Raw genomic sequence first — 17,500 nt, 5'->3', positions numbered from 1 at the left:
TAACAAGACACCTGCCGCAGTGTAACCCAGGCGACAGGCCGCTAATTGTAGTCGCCGATGCGACCTGGAGCCTGGCTTTTGTTGAGCCCTGTCCTAAACGGTGCACATTTTGGAAGATATTTACTGTACCTCTAGGTAAGCCTTACAGGCTTACCTATATGGAAAATCAACCAAGGGAGTTTAATTCCACTTGGACAAGCTGAAGTTAGAAGCTGATTGGCTACCATGCACTGCTGCACCAGATTTTGCACTCTCCAGTTTTAGTATATCAACCGCAGTTTTTTCTAGCTAATCCTCTGAGGCTTGTACTGTTCAAATTCCTTCAGGAATTTATTGATGGTAAATTAGTTTAACTATTAGAAAGGTTAAAGGATTATTGTCCCTAGAGGCTTTGTGTCAGAACAGAGGAAACCTTTTTGATTAGGAGTGACAATTGCCCTTTCCACACTTTGCCTGTTTTTTATTGGTTAGCGAATAAAGAAAATTTCCAAGTCTTTGGGCTGGTTCCACAACTTTGCCTGCTTGTTAACATGCATGTTGATGCAGGGTTGATGAACTGTTAACACATTGTAAACCAGTTTTGTGGAGCATCCCTTTCATTTGTACTGGACCTCCAACACGCTTAAAACCACAACGTATCGCAGTACATATGTGCAATGCAATCAAAGTCCATGCTCTGCCTCAAACAAGGCATACATCTTTACCCAGTCGTCTTTGGGTTTGGCAGCTTTGACTATCTTGACTTGCCACCCTGGGATGACATAACTGCATGCGCACAGGAGTTTAGTAAAGTGATTGTAAAGGTTAGTTTTTTATAACAAACATGTTCTACTTACCTGCTCTGTGCAACGGTTTTGCACAGAGCAGCCCCGATCCTCCTTTTCTGGGGTGCCCTATTGTCGCTCCTGGCCTCTCCTCTTCATCGGGTGCTCCTACGGAGAGCCGCTTTCCATGGGGGCACCCGTGCATGCGCCCTCACGATTCCTGCTGCTGCATCTATTGACACAGACATCAGGACTCAGATCGGCCCCCCCCCCGCTCCCGTGCAACTGGATTTGATTGACCACAGCGGGAGCCAATGGCTCCTGCTGCTATCAATCTATCCAATGAGGACCCAAGACAGCAACTGGAGCTGATGGGCTTGCTCGTCATGGGAACAATTGGGTTCAGATAAGAAAAATAGGAGGGGGTTTGGGGAGCAGCTGCAGTACCAAAGGTTTTTCACCTTAATGCAGTAGGGTGAAAAACCATGAGACTTTACAACTCCTTTAATCCCGGAACCAAGGAATGCTGAAAGCCTGTGAAGGGCATTAAATCTGACTTGGCGTTCCATCACTGTGTGTGCTACAAAAACCAACCAATTATATTGTTTTATTCTACCACATTGCACGTGGAAGATAGAATGTATTAGGCGGAAATGAGCGGCACCGGTTGACACTAAAGAGTGGTTTGGTTTGTGCATAAAGAAGTTTATTATTACTTAAAAATCACCATAAAAGAAATTATTGCTTAGTAAATGTGTATACAGTAAACCCCCGCTCCATTGCGGTTCAGTTTTTGCGGTCCCGGTATATTGCGTTTTTTTTTTTTTTTTGTAATGTTATTTTACTATATAAATCATTAAAAATGAAATATTTTTGTGTTTTTCCATAGCTCTTGCTATGTCTCTCAGTATCTTTTGTGTTTAAATGAGTTTCTATTGTTTTAAAAGTGTGTTTAAAGACCTTAAAATGCTTTTACACGTACAGTGACAGTAAAAAAAACATGCCTACAATGCATTTTAATAGGGTTTTTCTATTTCGCGGATTTTCACTTTTCGCGGCGGGGTTCGGAACGTAACCCCCGCAATGGAGGGGTGTTTACTGTATACTGTTCTTATTAAACACACTTTTTTTTGTATTGTTAATTGGACCCTTCAACCTCACTCACCAGTGTGGATTCACTATGGCATGGAAGGGGTCAAAGTTCAGTGGAGGACCACCTATGTAGCCTGTCCATGAATTGGGATTAACTCCATTCCACCCCTTTTAACAAATCCTATTCTTTGACTAAATACCACCAGCAAGTGTCTTAATTGTTGCTGCAGGATGTCTACCTCCACCATTGTGTGTGTTTTTTTTTTTTTAAATGCGTTGGAACAAAGGTTAGGTTAGTCCAAAGACCGTTTGGAGTTAAATCCTAAAAAGAATCAAAAAGTTGTGTACAGAGGAGATTTATCCTTTTTTATTTAGAGGTTTATCTGGCATTCTTTGTAAATAAAAATTGTATTTACTGATGGGAGATGTATTTGCCCTCAGATGACTTGTGTACCACGAGGACCCGCTGTGATCATCATCTTCCCGTTCCTGCTCAGTTTATGCTCTTCATTGAACCTTCTTCATCAAAATTCAAGTTTTGTAAAAAGCTAGTTAGATCGCAGCTCGATGGTTTTTATGCAAAATGGAAAGTTCAAGGAAATCAAGTTTTATTCTGGAAAAAAATTGCATTTTTCAGACTGCATACAAACAGTTAAAATACACATAGAGAGGATTTCTGTTCATTCAGTCCTGAATTCTACACAGCCCTGCCAGGTCGGCGCCCTGACTTTTCTCTACTGAAGTTGAACAATGCAGCCTGGTCATCTCCCCGCCCCAAGCATGTGACTGGACCATGAAGGAGCAGCAGAACAGGGATGAGTTCTGAACTATTAACTAAGGGGAACTATTCACCCTTCTGTATTTTTCAAGTCTCATGGAGGAATATCTTCTGTACTGTATTGGGCAGAATGTTTCCCTTATAGCATGCTAGAAAGATCATTGATGTCATGCCGCTTGCTCTGCCAAGTGGCCTTGACCCTGGGAATGGTCAGGTTACAATCTGCCATAGCTCAAGGAACCCGTAACATCCTTTCTCAAATTTTTTTCCTTGGAGGAACCCTTGGAATATAATTCAGGCCTCGAGGAACCCCTACTAAAACTAGTTATTTGGGTAGCAGGATTAAAAATGCCCCCTTAAATTGGAGTCCAGTAAAATGCCCCACAGTGGTGGCTACATTACCACCTTTGAAGACGGCTAAAAAAGATCATAGATATCATGCAGGTGGCTCTGCCAAGAAGCGTTGGCTCAGGAACTGTGCAGGCAATCAGCTGCAGCTCATGGTACCCATAGCTACATCTGGAGAACCGTGGCTGAGACTGGCTTCTTTAGCAGCTGTCTCCAAATTGCGGTCTGTGGGCTGGATGTGACACTTTGCTTGTCTTTATCCGGCTCTTGGGGCGCTGTTCCTCCCACAGACACTGGCGATAGGGGGGGGGGGCGCCGTTCCTCCCACAGACACTGGCGATAGGGGGGGGGGTGCCGTTCCTCCCACAGGCACCGACGATGGGGCGCCGTTCCTCCCACAGACACCGACGATTGGGGGGGGGGGGGGTTCCAGACACCGACGATGGGGGGGGGGGGCTCCGTTCCTCCCACAGACACTGACAATGGGGGGGGGGTTGCCGTTCCTCCCACACGCCGATGATTGGGGGGGGTTGTTCCAGACCCCGATGATGGGGGGGGGGGGGGGCTCCGTTCCTCCCACAGATACCGTGGCATTTTCTAATATCACTGCCCTTAATTTGGCCCCTCTAAAGCCTCAAGGGAAGTAAACTGGCCCTTTGTTCAGAAAGTTTGGAGACCCCTGCTCTATAGGAACCCTGTGGTTCCACAGAACCAGAACTATAGATAAATTAAGAGTTTGTGTAATTAATTTTATACTGTTTGTGGGGATGATTTTGAGTTGGCCCCTATAATTCCTACATAAAGCTTAGGTTTAAACTAAAATCCTAATTTTAAAAGTGATTGTTATTTTTCTTGGTGTACTCCTAACCTACAAAGTAGTTGCCAAAGTGAGACGAAATCCAGTTTTTAAGGTGAGTGAGAAGGGCTGGAAAAATATTGACGTTCAGCAGCCATCTTGTCGCTTTAAATAATAGGCTTTCCAAAGCCTATCTAGCCATACAACTGTGAGGCAGTTAAATAGAGTGCGAACATTGATAAACTGTCTGTTCTGCTCTGTGCACTCCTCCAAATATTTTATACTGATTACACGTCTGAATATGGATCAGGGACAGCCAAACTGCAGCCATTGTCATGGCAACCTCCCGACTGAATATATTGCTGTTTTTACTGCCTGTCGTATGAGGCGTAGAAGTGGGCAGCATGAATGAACCCAGGCCGGTAATACAAGCTCCTACAATTAGCATCCCCTGGCCTTTTATGAAGAAATTGTGAGGTAGAAGAGTTGGCAAGTGCAGCCTAATGCTTCCGTTCTAAGTGTTAAATGAAGCGGGGCCCGAAGTCTGCTTTAAAACCTAGTTAGCAAGTGAAATCTGAAGAATTCCTTCACTTGATATTCTTCCTCTCGTTGCAGACTCTGGAAGATTGTGCTTCACCGAGATGGTGAATGTCACCGGCTCGGTGATCACTGCAGCGTGTGTTGTGCCTTTATTATTTTTCATTTTATTTCTTTTGATTGCGATCTCCGTTGCTGTGTGTGTTAGAATGGCTATGGAAGTTGAAGATTTCATGAATGATGATGTGGAGCTTTTAATTTGAAGTGTATCTTTAAGCATAACCTTTTTGTTCCTTTCTCCTTCCTTCTTTTTTTGTAAATTGTTTTATATTTTGCAAGCCTGAAGAAGGGTTAGATCAGAGTTTCTCAACCAGGGTTCCTCCAGAAGTTGCTTGGGGTTCCTTGAGCGATGAAGAATTTTTGCCTCTCGGAATAAGCTCCCACTGGCACCATTCATCTTTTTAGCTTTCTGTAAGAGGTGGAGATTCTTCCCAATGACCACAAGTCTAAAGCCTAGTACACACGCAAAGATTATCGGCCGACCGATCGTCCGTCTTTTGTCCAGAGTGTTTTTTTGTTTGGAATGTGCCTAGACTGCACACAAATTTTCTCGCCCGACAAAATTCTTCTTCAGAAGTGATGTCATGTGTTGGTTTGCTTTCTTTGTGTTCTTTCATCTCTGAGCATGCCCAGTCTTGCTCATAAGATTCTTCCCTGTCGAAATCTGTACTGACTGCACGAAAATCGGACGTGTTTTGACGGCGGACAAAAATTTTATAGCCTGCACACCAGATTTTTTTTCGGTCGGTTGTCGGAAGCATCATACTAACAAGCCAAAAATCGGCAGATCGGTCGTCGGACGAAAATTCCCTGCCGATTTTCAACGCGTGTGCTTTAGGAACATTTTTCCCACTGACCATCACACTAATGTATCATGAGTTGTAGATTTAGTGGTTATTAGTAGGGGCTCCCTGAGACCAAAAAGTTATTTCAAGGGTTCCTCTGTGTTGAGAAGGTTGAGAGAGACTGGGTTGAACCCTCCGAAGTTTTTATTACCGTATTTGTCTTTTTGGGGAGATTCCCCCCCCCCTTTCTTTTTTTGTTGATAACCTTTGGCACCAAAACAAGAGGTAATTATCCAGTGGTGGGCTACTGTCTAAGAGGGGATTACCTAATACTTTGGGTTACCTTTGGTGAAATTCAAAGTGGATCTTTAGTGTAAATTTTAAAAATGTGTGAGGAAAAAAGATGAATGGCGTCAGTGGGAGCTTATTCCAAGAGGCAGAAATTGTTCATCGCTCAAGGAACCCCAAGCAACTTCTGGAGGAACCCGGTTGAGAAACTCTGAATTCTAACCCTTCTTCAGGCTCGCAAAAAATAAAACAATTTACAAAAAAGGAAGGAGAAAGGAACAAAAAGGTTATGCTTAAAGATACACTTCAAATTAAAAGCTCCACATCATCATTCATGAAATCTTCAACTTCCATAGCCATTCTGACACACACAGCAACGGAGATCGTAATCAAAAGAAATAAAATTAAAAATAATAAGGCACAACACGCTGCAGTGATCACCGGTGACATTCACCATCTCGGTGCAGCATGTTTCTGCAATAGAAAAACCCCTTTTAGCTTTCTGTAAGTGGTGGGGATTCTTCCCAATGACCACAAGTGTAAGGAACATTCTTCCCACTGACCATCATACTAATATATCATGAGTTGTAGATTTAGTAGTTATTGGTAGGGGCTCCCTGAGACAAAGTTTATTTCAAGGGTTCCTCTGTGTTGAGAGAGGACTGGGTTGGACCCTCCAAAGTTTTTATTACCGTATGTGTCTTGTTGGGGAGATTCCCCCCTTCGTTTTTTTTGTTGATGACCTTTGGCACCAAAACAAGAGGAAAGGGGAAATTATCCAGTGGTGGGCTACTGTCTAAGAGGGGATTACCTAATACTTTGGGTTACCTTTGGTGAAATTCAAAGTGGATCTTTAGTGTAAATTTTAAAAATGTGTGAGGAAAAAGGGGTTTTTCTATTGCAGAAACATGTTAAGCCCTTCTGCCATAAAGACTCCTTACCTACCTCTTGACAAAGTTCCCAAACTGTGTGCTGTGCCTCGCATGTACGGCGATTTACAACATCACGTCCAGGGTAATTCGGGTGGCTGAGCCTAGAATTGCTGGAGTGGTTGGGACTATAGTTCTACTTTGGAACTACTAATCAGTAGATACAGAAATATGTTTTTATACTTAAAATAAAAATGTAATTTTTTTTTAATACTGAATACTAAAAAAATGAGTGCCCCTGCCCTATGCTGCCTGCCTGTTGTTTTTTAGTCCGATCAGTATCCCATAAGAAGACCAGTACCTAGGTTTGGTAGGAACAGGGCAAAGCTTGACTTTTACAGGGAAAAGACGACAACTTGGGAGGAAAGGAGAGGACAGATTGTTGTGATTATTTTAAGATGAGGTTGGTGATGTAAATGGATGCAAAGCTGCTGTTAGCGTTTTAATGGAAGCCAGAGGAGAGATTGGCACTGAGGGGTGGTGGACACTGAGAGGTTGGTAAGATGGATGAGCCTGATGGCATGGCAGCATTCATGATAGACAGAAGAGGGGATAGCCAGCATTGAGATGGGTCAATAAGGAGGGAGTTGCAAAAGTCGAAAAAATAAAAAGCAGTTTGAGCACATTGGAGGAAGGCTATCATGCAAGTCTCTATTGATATACAAAACCATGCCTGGAGTTCAGTTTAAGACCCCCCACCCTATAGTTGGGTGGGTTCTCCAATATAATTCTGTATGTAATGCTCTACTGAGAGGAAAAAAAACATAGTACATCTTTTCATTTTTTCTTTTTTTTATGGTAATCTCTGACAAGCAAACATTGCCTTCACTGTCTACCACCGCCGTCCCTGCTCCAGTGTGATGGCTCAAACTCCAAGGCCAGAACACGTTAAAGGATTTTTTTGTTTTTTTTTTGTACAAGTTTAAAGCCATGTGAAGGTTACCGTATTTTCCGGCGTATAAGACGACCCCCCTAATTTTCATCTACCGGTAATACTTATACTTAGGTTACCTTGGAGATATTATACTCGGCGTATAAGACGACCCCCCATTTTTGGGTGCTTTTTTTGAGGTTCAAAAGTAGTCTTATACGCCAGAAAATACAGTATTCCTACTTTTGTATATAAATAATTGCATTTTTTTTTTAGAATTTTTGTGCAAGGTTGCAATTTGTATTAAAGGGGAAATTCAGCAGCAGTGCAGTCATCCACCAATAGACAAGTATTAGCAAATTGTACAGCCCAAAGTTTGGGTCCTACACTCCATCTTAAATGCCCAGGCTACTTTGCAAAATTAGCACTTCTATGCTGCTACCTACCAATCGTAGATCAGGAAATATCCCAGGTTGGTGAGAAGGCTGTGAGCATTATTGGGCACACATACCGGCTGCATATGAAGATCATGGTGTAAATTGAATAAAGTGGCAAGGAGTCCCCTGATAAGACATTGCCATATGTTGTGTTGGCATTCTGTTGATAGTGGCAACTTGTGGGCCCATTAAGAGTCGGTTCACATTGGGGCGACATGACTCTGTACTACTTTGGGGGCGACTTGTGCATTCCCATGCACCACGACTTTGGAGCGACTTGCATGGACTTCACATAATGGAAGTCTATGCAAGTCGCTCCGAGGTCGCCCCGAAGTAGTACAGGACCCTTTTTCTAAGTCGGAGCGACTTGTGTAGCTCCTATTAGAACGGGACCTGTAGCATCAATGGACCGCGAGGGAGCGCGACTTGTCAGGCTGACAAGTCGCCTGACAAGTCGCGCTAGTGTGGATCGGCTCTTAAGCGCCCATTCAGACTAGCGCGGCACAAATTGCTGGGGCGACCTGTGAACCGCGACCTGTGCACCGCGACCTCGGCGCGACTTGCAGGGACTTCATATAATTGAAGTCAATGCAAAGTCGCCTCCAGGTCGCCCCAAAGTAGTACAGGACCCTTTTTCTAAGTCGGAGCGACTTGTGTCGCTCCTATTAGAACGGGTCCTGTGCTATTCAATGGCGAGCGAGCAACTGCGACTTGTCAGGCGATGAAGTCGCCTGACAAGTCGCGCTAGTGTGTGTGTGTGTGTGTGTGTGTTTTTTATTTTTTTTTTAATAGCTGCTTGTGCTTTAGAAAAGGAATCAGGCAGTTGGGGTTCCACTAGTTGCTATAGCAGTTCTTGATATGTTTTGAATTATTTTTGCTTGAAATCAATGTATATTGTGCTCTTTGTTGCTAACCTGTAGTGATTTTAGTTTAGGTTTTGTTTCCCAAATATAAAAACATAAAGATGTACTCCAATCAGATGTTAACATTTCAAAATATAATAGCTGCAGTTCCATCCTGTGGCATAGGCCTGATGCATGTAAAGGCGTGCATTCTAGTGTGAATGAGCCCTCCTGCTTAGCTTGATTGCCATGTATCTGCCATGTACTGTATGTGCCATGTGTGTGCTTCAATCATAAGAACTGAATGGACAGTTCTACCAGTGTGTGCGTTTTCTCATACCCATAGCGTGCCTGCAACTCTGCTATTTTTATCGTGCACGGCTTCGCTGTTTTGGGTAATGTGATTAATAATTGCTGAAGTCACCACGCCAGGCCGTATTATAAATGACATTTTGTTATTCAGCCAATCGGTTTGAGGCTTTTTGCGCCGCTCCAGACACTGCTTCGCTGCTAACTATATGTCACTTGCACACTGGAGCGTTTAAAATATAGCAAGTGGAGGAAATGAAATATGACTTTTTTTTTTTTTTTTTCTGTTCACGTCTGACTGTGGTTCTGCGGCTTAATCCTTATGTCAAAGGCCAGTAGCTTGTAGCAGCCAATCAGAATACACCTTACACTGACTGATTAGCCTATAGCAAAACCCGGATCTGATTGTTCTGTTACTTCACTTTGTGCCCTATTATGGATCATCGTATTTGTCTTATTGAGCAAGGGCAGTAGAAGACTATTATTGATGCTTGGTCAATTAAAGGGTAACTGCATAGTCTTGGTAGGTCTAAGGCTGGCCAATAATGAGTACATGGGGGGGGGAAAAAATCAGCAAATAAAAAAAAAAAATAGCGTAAACAATTGCGACACAAATCATATTGTAATTGAATATTTATTAAAAGCTACCTTTCCTTTTCAATCTGCAGCTGTTGTAATTTTCTGAAAGTGCAATGCAATATGGCCGCCTGGAGGTGTTCTGTATACAGAATGTATACTGACCACACCCCAGAAACATAATTTCCTGCTAGTGTGATTGGCTCACCAATCTTCCCAGAAGTCTGCAAGATACAAGTCAGATTTCTGGCATCCCCTGCAACAAAAATCTAATTTTTGGTGAAATACTCCCAATAGGAACAGGTCTAAAGGGATGCAGGCCCAGCAGATTTCCTCATTAGAGACCTGCAGCTGCCACAGCTGATAGATAATTATGAAACCACTCCCATTTGACTCGCGAGGCACAGAAGAACAAAAGGTAGGAATCTGCAACAAATTTTGTTAAAATCCTTCTAATTTACAGAGATCACCCAGAGGGGAATAATTTTTTTTTCTCAAAGTGGAGTTATGCTTTAAGGACGGCCTAAAAAAAAATCGGACGAGAAATTTCGTAAACATTTTTGCACTGTCAACTAAAAACGGTAATTAACGCTGAGCAAGAGAGAAAAATCGGAGGATATTTCGTCCGATTTTCGTCAAGTGTGTACGGGCCTTAAGGAAAGTCATCCATTTAATAGAGACTGTCGCATTCCACAGGGCATTAGAATGTTTGTTTGCAAAGGGCTATTGATGATCTCTGCCTGTCCAGTGGTGGAGGAGGGGATGTAAGAAGAGCGGCTCCTTAGAAAGGATTGTGTACTCTCCAGCGTTACGCAGGGTGGACTGGAATCCCTTAGCACTGTATGTCTTGTATTCTGCACAAACCACTATATATGTCATAGTACAGCTTTGTGTGTTCGTGAACTGGAACTGACGTCATCAGGAGTTGAGTGGTGGAGACCTCAGTCTACTGTGGAAGTGACCATTGGAACTTTAAGGAACACCCAGCATTCCTTCATACTTACTCATAAATAGTAATAATAATAAAAAGTCACCATTGAAACATTGGGCTGCCGCTTGTTGTAGGAGGAACTCCGATTGACCTAGTGACTAACTTCATGATTTGCGTCATTTCATTGACCGGTCAGAAGACTCCTGGTTTGTCCCACACATCAAGGTTCAGGTTGGCCACCTACTCCTCCCTACAATACCGCTCAGCTTTAGGGATGCACCGATCCAACTTTTTTGGACCCAATACCGATATCTGGCGTTGTGAAATCGCCGATACCGGAACCGATCCGGAGCTACACACAAAGCATGCGGCTGCAGTACAGAGCAAAGCCGCTGCTTCATGTGTATGTCTCCTCCATTCACAGGCGGAGTACATCTGATATCACTCCGCCTGTGAGCCGGACCTATACAGGAAGTAGCGGCTCCCATCCCATACTACTACTGCACCAAGTAAGGGATGGCTGTGCCGTTACCAAGCAAAAACCGGATCGGCCAGTGGATCGGTCAATGTTACCGACCCCCCCCCCCCCCCCGATCCAGCTATAATGGCCATATCGGCGCCGATATCGGATCGGTGCATCCCTACTCCGCTTCATGCCCTGCCCATCCATACACCCACTAACTTCATCATTTTGCATCTAACAGCATCATTTGTTTGGCAAGTCAAAAGACTCCTGGCCTAACCACCCCCCACCACTCCAGAAAGGTTAATATTGGCCTCATTTCCCACCTCCCTCTTCTCCCTTTCCTTCCAATGTCACCCACATTCATGCCCATTTGCAACTGTAATGCTTATTGCATGATGGGAATAGAGTAGTGCTCTCGTTCTCCTAAATTGAGTTTTTAATCTACTAAATAAGAATGTTTGTAATGTACATTTATAACCAAACTTGGGAAACAATTTCATTAATTCCCCAGGGATCCGCTTTAAATGCAACCAGTCACGAAACACCAGCAGTGTTGTGCTTTGCAGAAAGTGTTTTCTGAATTTGCTCTGTGAACAGTTTGCTTGCAGATAGTCCAACTCCTCCACAGCTCCAAGGTGTCACGTTTTCCAGATAGTCCAACTCCTCCACAGCTCCAAGGTGTCACGTTTTCCAGATAGTCCAACTCCTCCACAGCTCCAAGGTGTCACGTTTTCCAGATAGTCCAACTCCTCCACAGCTCCAAGGTGTCACGTGTTGCAGATAGTCCAACTCCTCCACAGCTCCAAGGTGTCACGTGTTGCAGATAGTCCAACTCCCCCCATAGCTGCAAGGTGTCACGTGTTGCAGATAGTCCAGCTCCCCCCATAGCTGCAAGGTGTCACGTGTTGCAGATAGTCCAGCTCCCCCCCCAGCTCCAAGGTGTCGCGTGTTGCAGATAGTCCAGCTCCCCCCATAGCTCCAAGGTGTCGCGTGTTGCAGATAGTCCAGCTCTTCCACAGCTCCAAGGTGTCGCGTGTTGCAGATAGTCCAGCTCCCCCCCAGCTCCAAGGTGTCACGTGTTGCAGATAGTCCAACTCCTCCACAGCTCCAAGGTGTCACGTGATGCAGATAGTCCAGCTCCCCCCATAGCTCCAAGGTGTCACGTGTTTTCAGATAGTCCAGCTCTTCCACAGCTCCAAGGTATCACGTTTTCCAGATAGTCCAGCTCCCCCCCTAGCTCCAAGGTGTCACGTGTTACAGATAGTCCAGCTCTCGCACAGCTCCAGGGTGTCACGTGTTGCAGATAGTCCAGCTTCAAGTTGTCATGTGTTGCAGATAGTGCAGCTTTTCCCCTAGCTTCAAGTTGTTGCAGATAGTCCAGCTCTCGCACAGCTCCAAGGTGTCACGTTTTCCAGATAGTCCAGCTCTTTCCCACCTCTAAGGCGTCATCCCTTATTAGCAGCAGATATTTCCTCTCTATGATGCGCTCTTGCTATGATGTGAAAATATTTAAAAAGAAAATATGTTCCCTGTTTTGAAATGGCTTTTCTTTCCCTTAGATGGACAATAAAACATATGGGCCTGGTTTATGCAGTGTGCGGGGAACGTAATTACCTCCTTGCTTGGATTTCTAGGAACCTGAGTGGGGTCTGTTATTCTGTTTACAATGACAGATGCACGCCTGCAAGTTCAGCTCTGTACATTTGGCACAGGCCTACTTCTTTTTAAATTGTAGTTTTCAGATAGACAAATCGACTTTTCCAAGCTGCTAGGGGAAAAACAGGATAAAGAGCCCAATAGAATCTGTGCTTTAATATGGCGGAATAAGTCATTATAATTTTATGTGTAAGGAAGAGTCTCTCCTGTTACTCCAGATGGTGCGAGCATTTTTCCTGCGCTTGTACTAATAAAATGCAACATTAAATCTTCGCTCGGCGCGTGTTTCCATTCCTATTCTATTGTCCCTGAGTGACAAGATAACAACATTCGTTTCTCCCAGAATTGTCGGAAAATTATTTGTCTCTAAAAATACCCGTACATAGGGAGGATTGTTTTCTCATTAACTTTTTGTGTTTTTTTTTTTTTTTTTTTTTTTTTACGTATTAAATGGTCTATTCAGTGATTAAACTTGTAACGGCTCCTAAGATGAGAGGAAGAGCTCAAAAAAAAAGTTTTGCCTTTATTTATACTTTAATCTAAACTGTAGATAATCAGCCGTAACATTATGAGCACTGACAGGTAAAGTGAAAACATTGATTATCCTTTACAATGGCACCTGAAATGGGTGGGATACATTGGGCAGCAAGTGAACATGGTTTTCTATGTGTCAAAAACAGGAACAAATGTGCAAGCTTAGGGCTTCAAGGGACTTTGACAAGGGCCAAATTATAATGGCTAGATGACTGGGTAAGAACAACTCCAAAACTGCAGCTCCTGTGGGATGTTCCCGGTCTGCTGTGGTCAGGATCTACCAAAAGTGGTCCAAGGAAGGACAACCATTGAGTGGGTCATGGCCAAAGCTCATTGATGCATGTGGGAGCGAAGTTTGGCCTGTGTAGTCTGATTTATTATGTCTACTGTACCTCAGATTGGTGAAAAAGTGAATGCTGGTTCTGATAGAAAGGTAGGTCGTAGTTTGTTGTGTATGGGGCTGTGCAGCCACAGACTGGTTAGGGTGTCCATGCTGACCCGTGTCCACAGCCAAAAGCGCCTTGGCATGTGCGTATCAGAACTGGACCATGGAGAAATGGAAGAAGGTGGCCTGGTCTGAGGAATTCAAAACGGGTTTGAGGAACACCACAATGACTAAAGCTGGATACACACTATACCAGTGGTCCTCAACTCCGGTCCTCAGGGCCCACTAACAGGCCAGATTTAAGTATTACCTTGGGGAGATGCAGACTAGAATACTGCAATCACTGAGCAGCAAATTATATCACCTGGGATGTATTTCAGTTATCTTGCAAACCTGGCCTGTTAGTGGGCCCTGTAGGCCAGGGTTGAGGACCACTGCTCTATACAACTTTTGTGGTTAGATTTCCTTTAGATTTAAGCCCCGTACACACATACTGATCGTTGGCCGAACGATCGGCCGTCTTTTGTCCAGGGCTGTCGTGTCTGTTGAAAACTGCAAAAGACTGCACACGAATTTTGTCGGCCAACAACAGCCGACTGCAGAAGTGATGTCATGTGATGGTTAACTTTCCTTGTCTTTTTTTTCTTTTCTGAGCATGCCCAGTCTTGCTAATCTGCTGTCTGTTGGCTGAAATCTGTACTGACTGGAGAACAATAAAGTCTGCACGACAGATTCTGTTCGGCCGAAAATGCGCTGTCGGAAGCATCATACTAACAAGCCTACAATAGGCCAATCGGCTGTCGGCCGAATATTTATGGCCGACAATCGGTACGTGTGTACGGGGCTTAACCTTCAACTATGTAGTGCAAGGGCCTGCCTGATTGCATACAAATTGCAAGTGTTTAGGTCTGACCTCATATTATATGGTTTTGGTAAATCTAAAGGAAAAAATCTAAAGAAAATTGTATAGTGTGTATCCAGATTTAGAGATGTTAGCGTTTAGCCTCCAGACTCTCCAGATCTAATAGAGCATCTGTGGGAAGTGCTGGAAAACAAGTCCAATCCATGTATTTCAATTTACAAGACTTATGCCCCGTACACACGTACCGATTGTCGGCCGTAAAGATTCGGCCCACAACCGATCGGCCGATTGTAGGCTTGTTAGTATGATGCTTCCGACAGCCGACAGCGCACTTTCGGCCGAAAAGAATCTGTCGTGCAGGCATTAAAATTTTTGTACGCCGACAACAGAATGGCCGATTGTGCATCAGTCAGTACAGATTTCGGCCGACAGACAGCAGATTAGCAAGACTGGGCATGCTCAGAGAAGAAAAAAGACAAGGAAAGTTAACCATCACATGACATCACTTCTGCAGTCGGCTGTTGTTGGCCGACAAAATTTGTGTGCAGTCTTTTGCACTTTTCAGTGGACAGGACAGCCCTGGACAAAAGATGGCCGATCGGTCGGCCGACGATCAGTACGTGTGTACGAGGCATTAGACTCTGTTCACACTATGTCGGATCCGACTTCGGGGCGACCTGTGAAGTCGCGTGCAGCGCGACTTACACAGACTTCATAAAATGAATGTCTATGCAAGTCGCTCCCAGGTCACCCCGAAGTAGTACAGGACCCTTTTTCTAAGTCGGAGCGACTTGTGTTGCTCCTAATAGAACTGTTCCTGTACTACACTATGGGACGCGACGGTGCGAGACTTGTCAGGCTGACCAAGTCGCGGTCCAAGTCGGATCAGTGTGAATGGGCTGTTAAGGCTCCATTCACACCTGAACGTATCGTTTTCAGGCGTTTTTTTTTTTTTTTTTTTTGTAGTGTTTTTAGTGCGATTGTGGTGCGAATTCAGCCATACAAACTGGCTGAATTTGCACTGCACAGACATCGCATGTGATTTTAGGAGCAGTGCGCTCCGAATTACATGCCATGACTGTGATCACACTAATGTGAACCGGCACTAAAACAGGAAACCTGGGGCAGTGATCATGGCACCAGCGCAAACTGGAAAATAAGCAAGATAATAAAAAATAAAAACACGCACAGGAGCCTGCAAAACATTGCAATGTGCAGCGGGAGGATTCCCAGTGCTCTCTGTCTGCACCTCTATACAGACTGGAGGAAGTGTTATTGTGTTATTGGTCTGATTATCGTGTACAAAGTCCATTGAGAACAAACATTTCTGCAGTGGAGAACCACCTCTGCATGCTCTCACCGGGGGTTGGGCTCTGGCGAGGGTGAGAAGGGTGTAACATGTTCATAAAGGTGAACCTAGCCTTTAAATCAGCTGCTGAAAGTACATAAGAAAAAAAATAATAAAAATAATAATAAAGGTTTAGTATTGCTTTGAAATACCATTTTCACTTTTTGCTCCTCTCTTTTCTTGTATCTGTGTGTTGCTGGTCTTCTCCAGCCTGTTTGAGCCACTTCCTGACTGGGTGCACACCAGTGATGGCTTCATTCTCTTTAATCACTTCCGGACCGCCCACCAGGTATTTACATCGCTATTTTGATGTTAAATACCGGGGTTATGGCAGCAGATAGCTGCCATAATCCCAGTATTTTTTTTAACGGCGGGCGGTCTGCTTTAACATAAATAAGGGTGGTCCCAGTGGCGGATTTGCCTCGGGATCACTTCTCATTGGCGGCAGGAGAGGTGCAAACCCCCCCCCCCCCCACTTCCCGATCGGTTTCCCCGTTTACCGGACCCGTCCGTAGCAGGGAAAACGATCCAGTCCGCTCTCATCTCAGGCAGGAAGATGGCTCTCACTAGACTCTATGGCCTTGGAGGACCGGAGTGACGTCGTACGTCGCTTCCTAGCTACCGATTTTTAAAGAGCCCATTTTTTGCATCATAAAAAATTTAATTTTTTCTTTTAGTGTAGATGTGAGGTCTTTTTGACCCCAGATCTCACATTAAAGAGGTCCTGTCCTGCTTATATCTATTAGAAGGGATGTTTACATTCCTTTTAATAGGAATAAAAGTGATCAAAATTTTAAAAAAAAGTGTAAAAATAAAAAAAAATAGAAAATAAATAGAAAAAAAAAAAATGAAAGCGCTCCGTCCCCATCTGCTCGCGCGCAGAAGTGTACACATACGCAAGTCGCGCCCACATATGTAAACTGTTCAAACCACACATGTGAGGTATCGCCGCGATCGTTAGAGAGGGAGAGAAATGATTTGAGCCCCAGACCTCCTCTGTAACTCTACGCTGGTAACGTGTAAAATTTTTTAAAATGTCGCCTATGGGGGTTTTTAAGTACCAATGTTTGTCACCATTCCACAAGCATGACATGTTGGGTATATATTTATTCGGCGTAACATTATCTTTCACTTTGTAGCAAAAAAATTGGGCTAACTTTAATGTTTTCTTTTTAAATTAAAAAACATGTATTTTTTTTTTCCTAAAAAAAATTTGCCCTGCCTGCCCAGCTTCCAGAGTTCCCCTTTAAAAAATTGGTGCAGGTCGGGATGCCTCTGCAGTGCTGTACGAGGTTTGAACACTGAGGCCTCCTTTCACTTTCGGCTTGTGTGCACTTCCTTTATTAAGTAATAAGACTTCGTCGTCTTGATAGCGTTCCAAAGTAAGCACATTAGTCTGGTCGGAGGAGCTGGGGGAGCGTTGTCCTCTTTGTAGGCCTCAGTCTTCCCAGCAGAAAGGGGTTAGCTGCAGGCTGCGCTGTGGATAGGTGGCTTTCCCGTCTGCTTTATTGTCCGTTGACTGATAACACCTTTGGCGTCTGCCGCTCTCGTCAGCGGCCAACTCTGTAATGTTTTAGAAAGACTTCACCGAAAGGATCGCGCTCCACGCCAAAGCAAACATTTGACACGCAGGCAGCTTTATGTGCAGTTTATACATAGTATTTTGTTATTTTGGTAATGAATAAGCGGGGTTTTGCTACGCACAGATTTTTTTTTTTTTCTCCATTTTTTTTTTTTTTTTTTAAATTGATTTAAAGCAACAATTTATATTAAAATAATACAAAACAATTGCATTCCTTTAATACAAAAAAATGCTCACTTATCCAAATATACAATAGATTTCTAATGTAGACAATATGATTGTCTGGTAATGCATCATTATTGCATAATACTAGAAAATTTTGGC

At 43.9% G+C, this 17,500-nt stretch overlaps 1 protein-coding gene across 1 annotated transcript in view; it reads left to right on the top strand.

The window, feature by feature from the left end:
• The window catches only part of EXT1 (exostosin glycosyltransferase 1), a 470,442-nt gene that overhangs the window by 16,265 nt on the left and 436,677 nt on the right, over nucleotides 1-17,500 (top strand). The window lies entirely within an intron of this gene.

The sequence above is a fragment of the Pelophylax lessonae genome (assembly GCF_965119305.1).
Source record: "Pelophylax lessonae genome assembly, chromosome: 5".
NCBI classification, from domain to species: Eukaryota; Metazoa; Chordata; class Amphibia; order Anura; family Ranidae; genus Pelophylax; species Pelophylax lessonae.
Note: the sequence above shows the minus strand (reverse complement) of the source record. Positions and strands in the feature narration are given on the sequence as shown.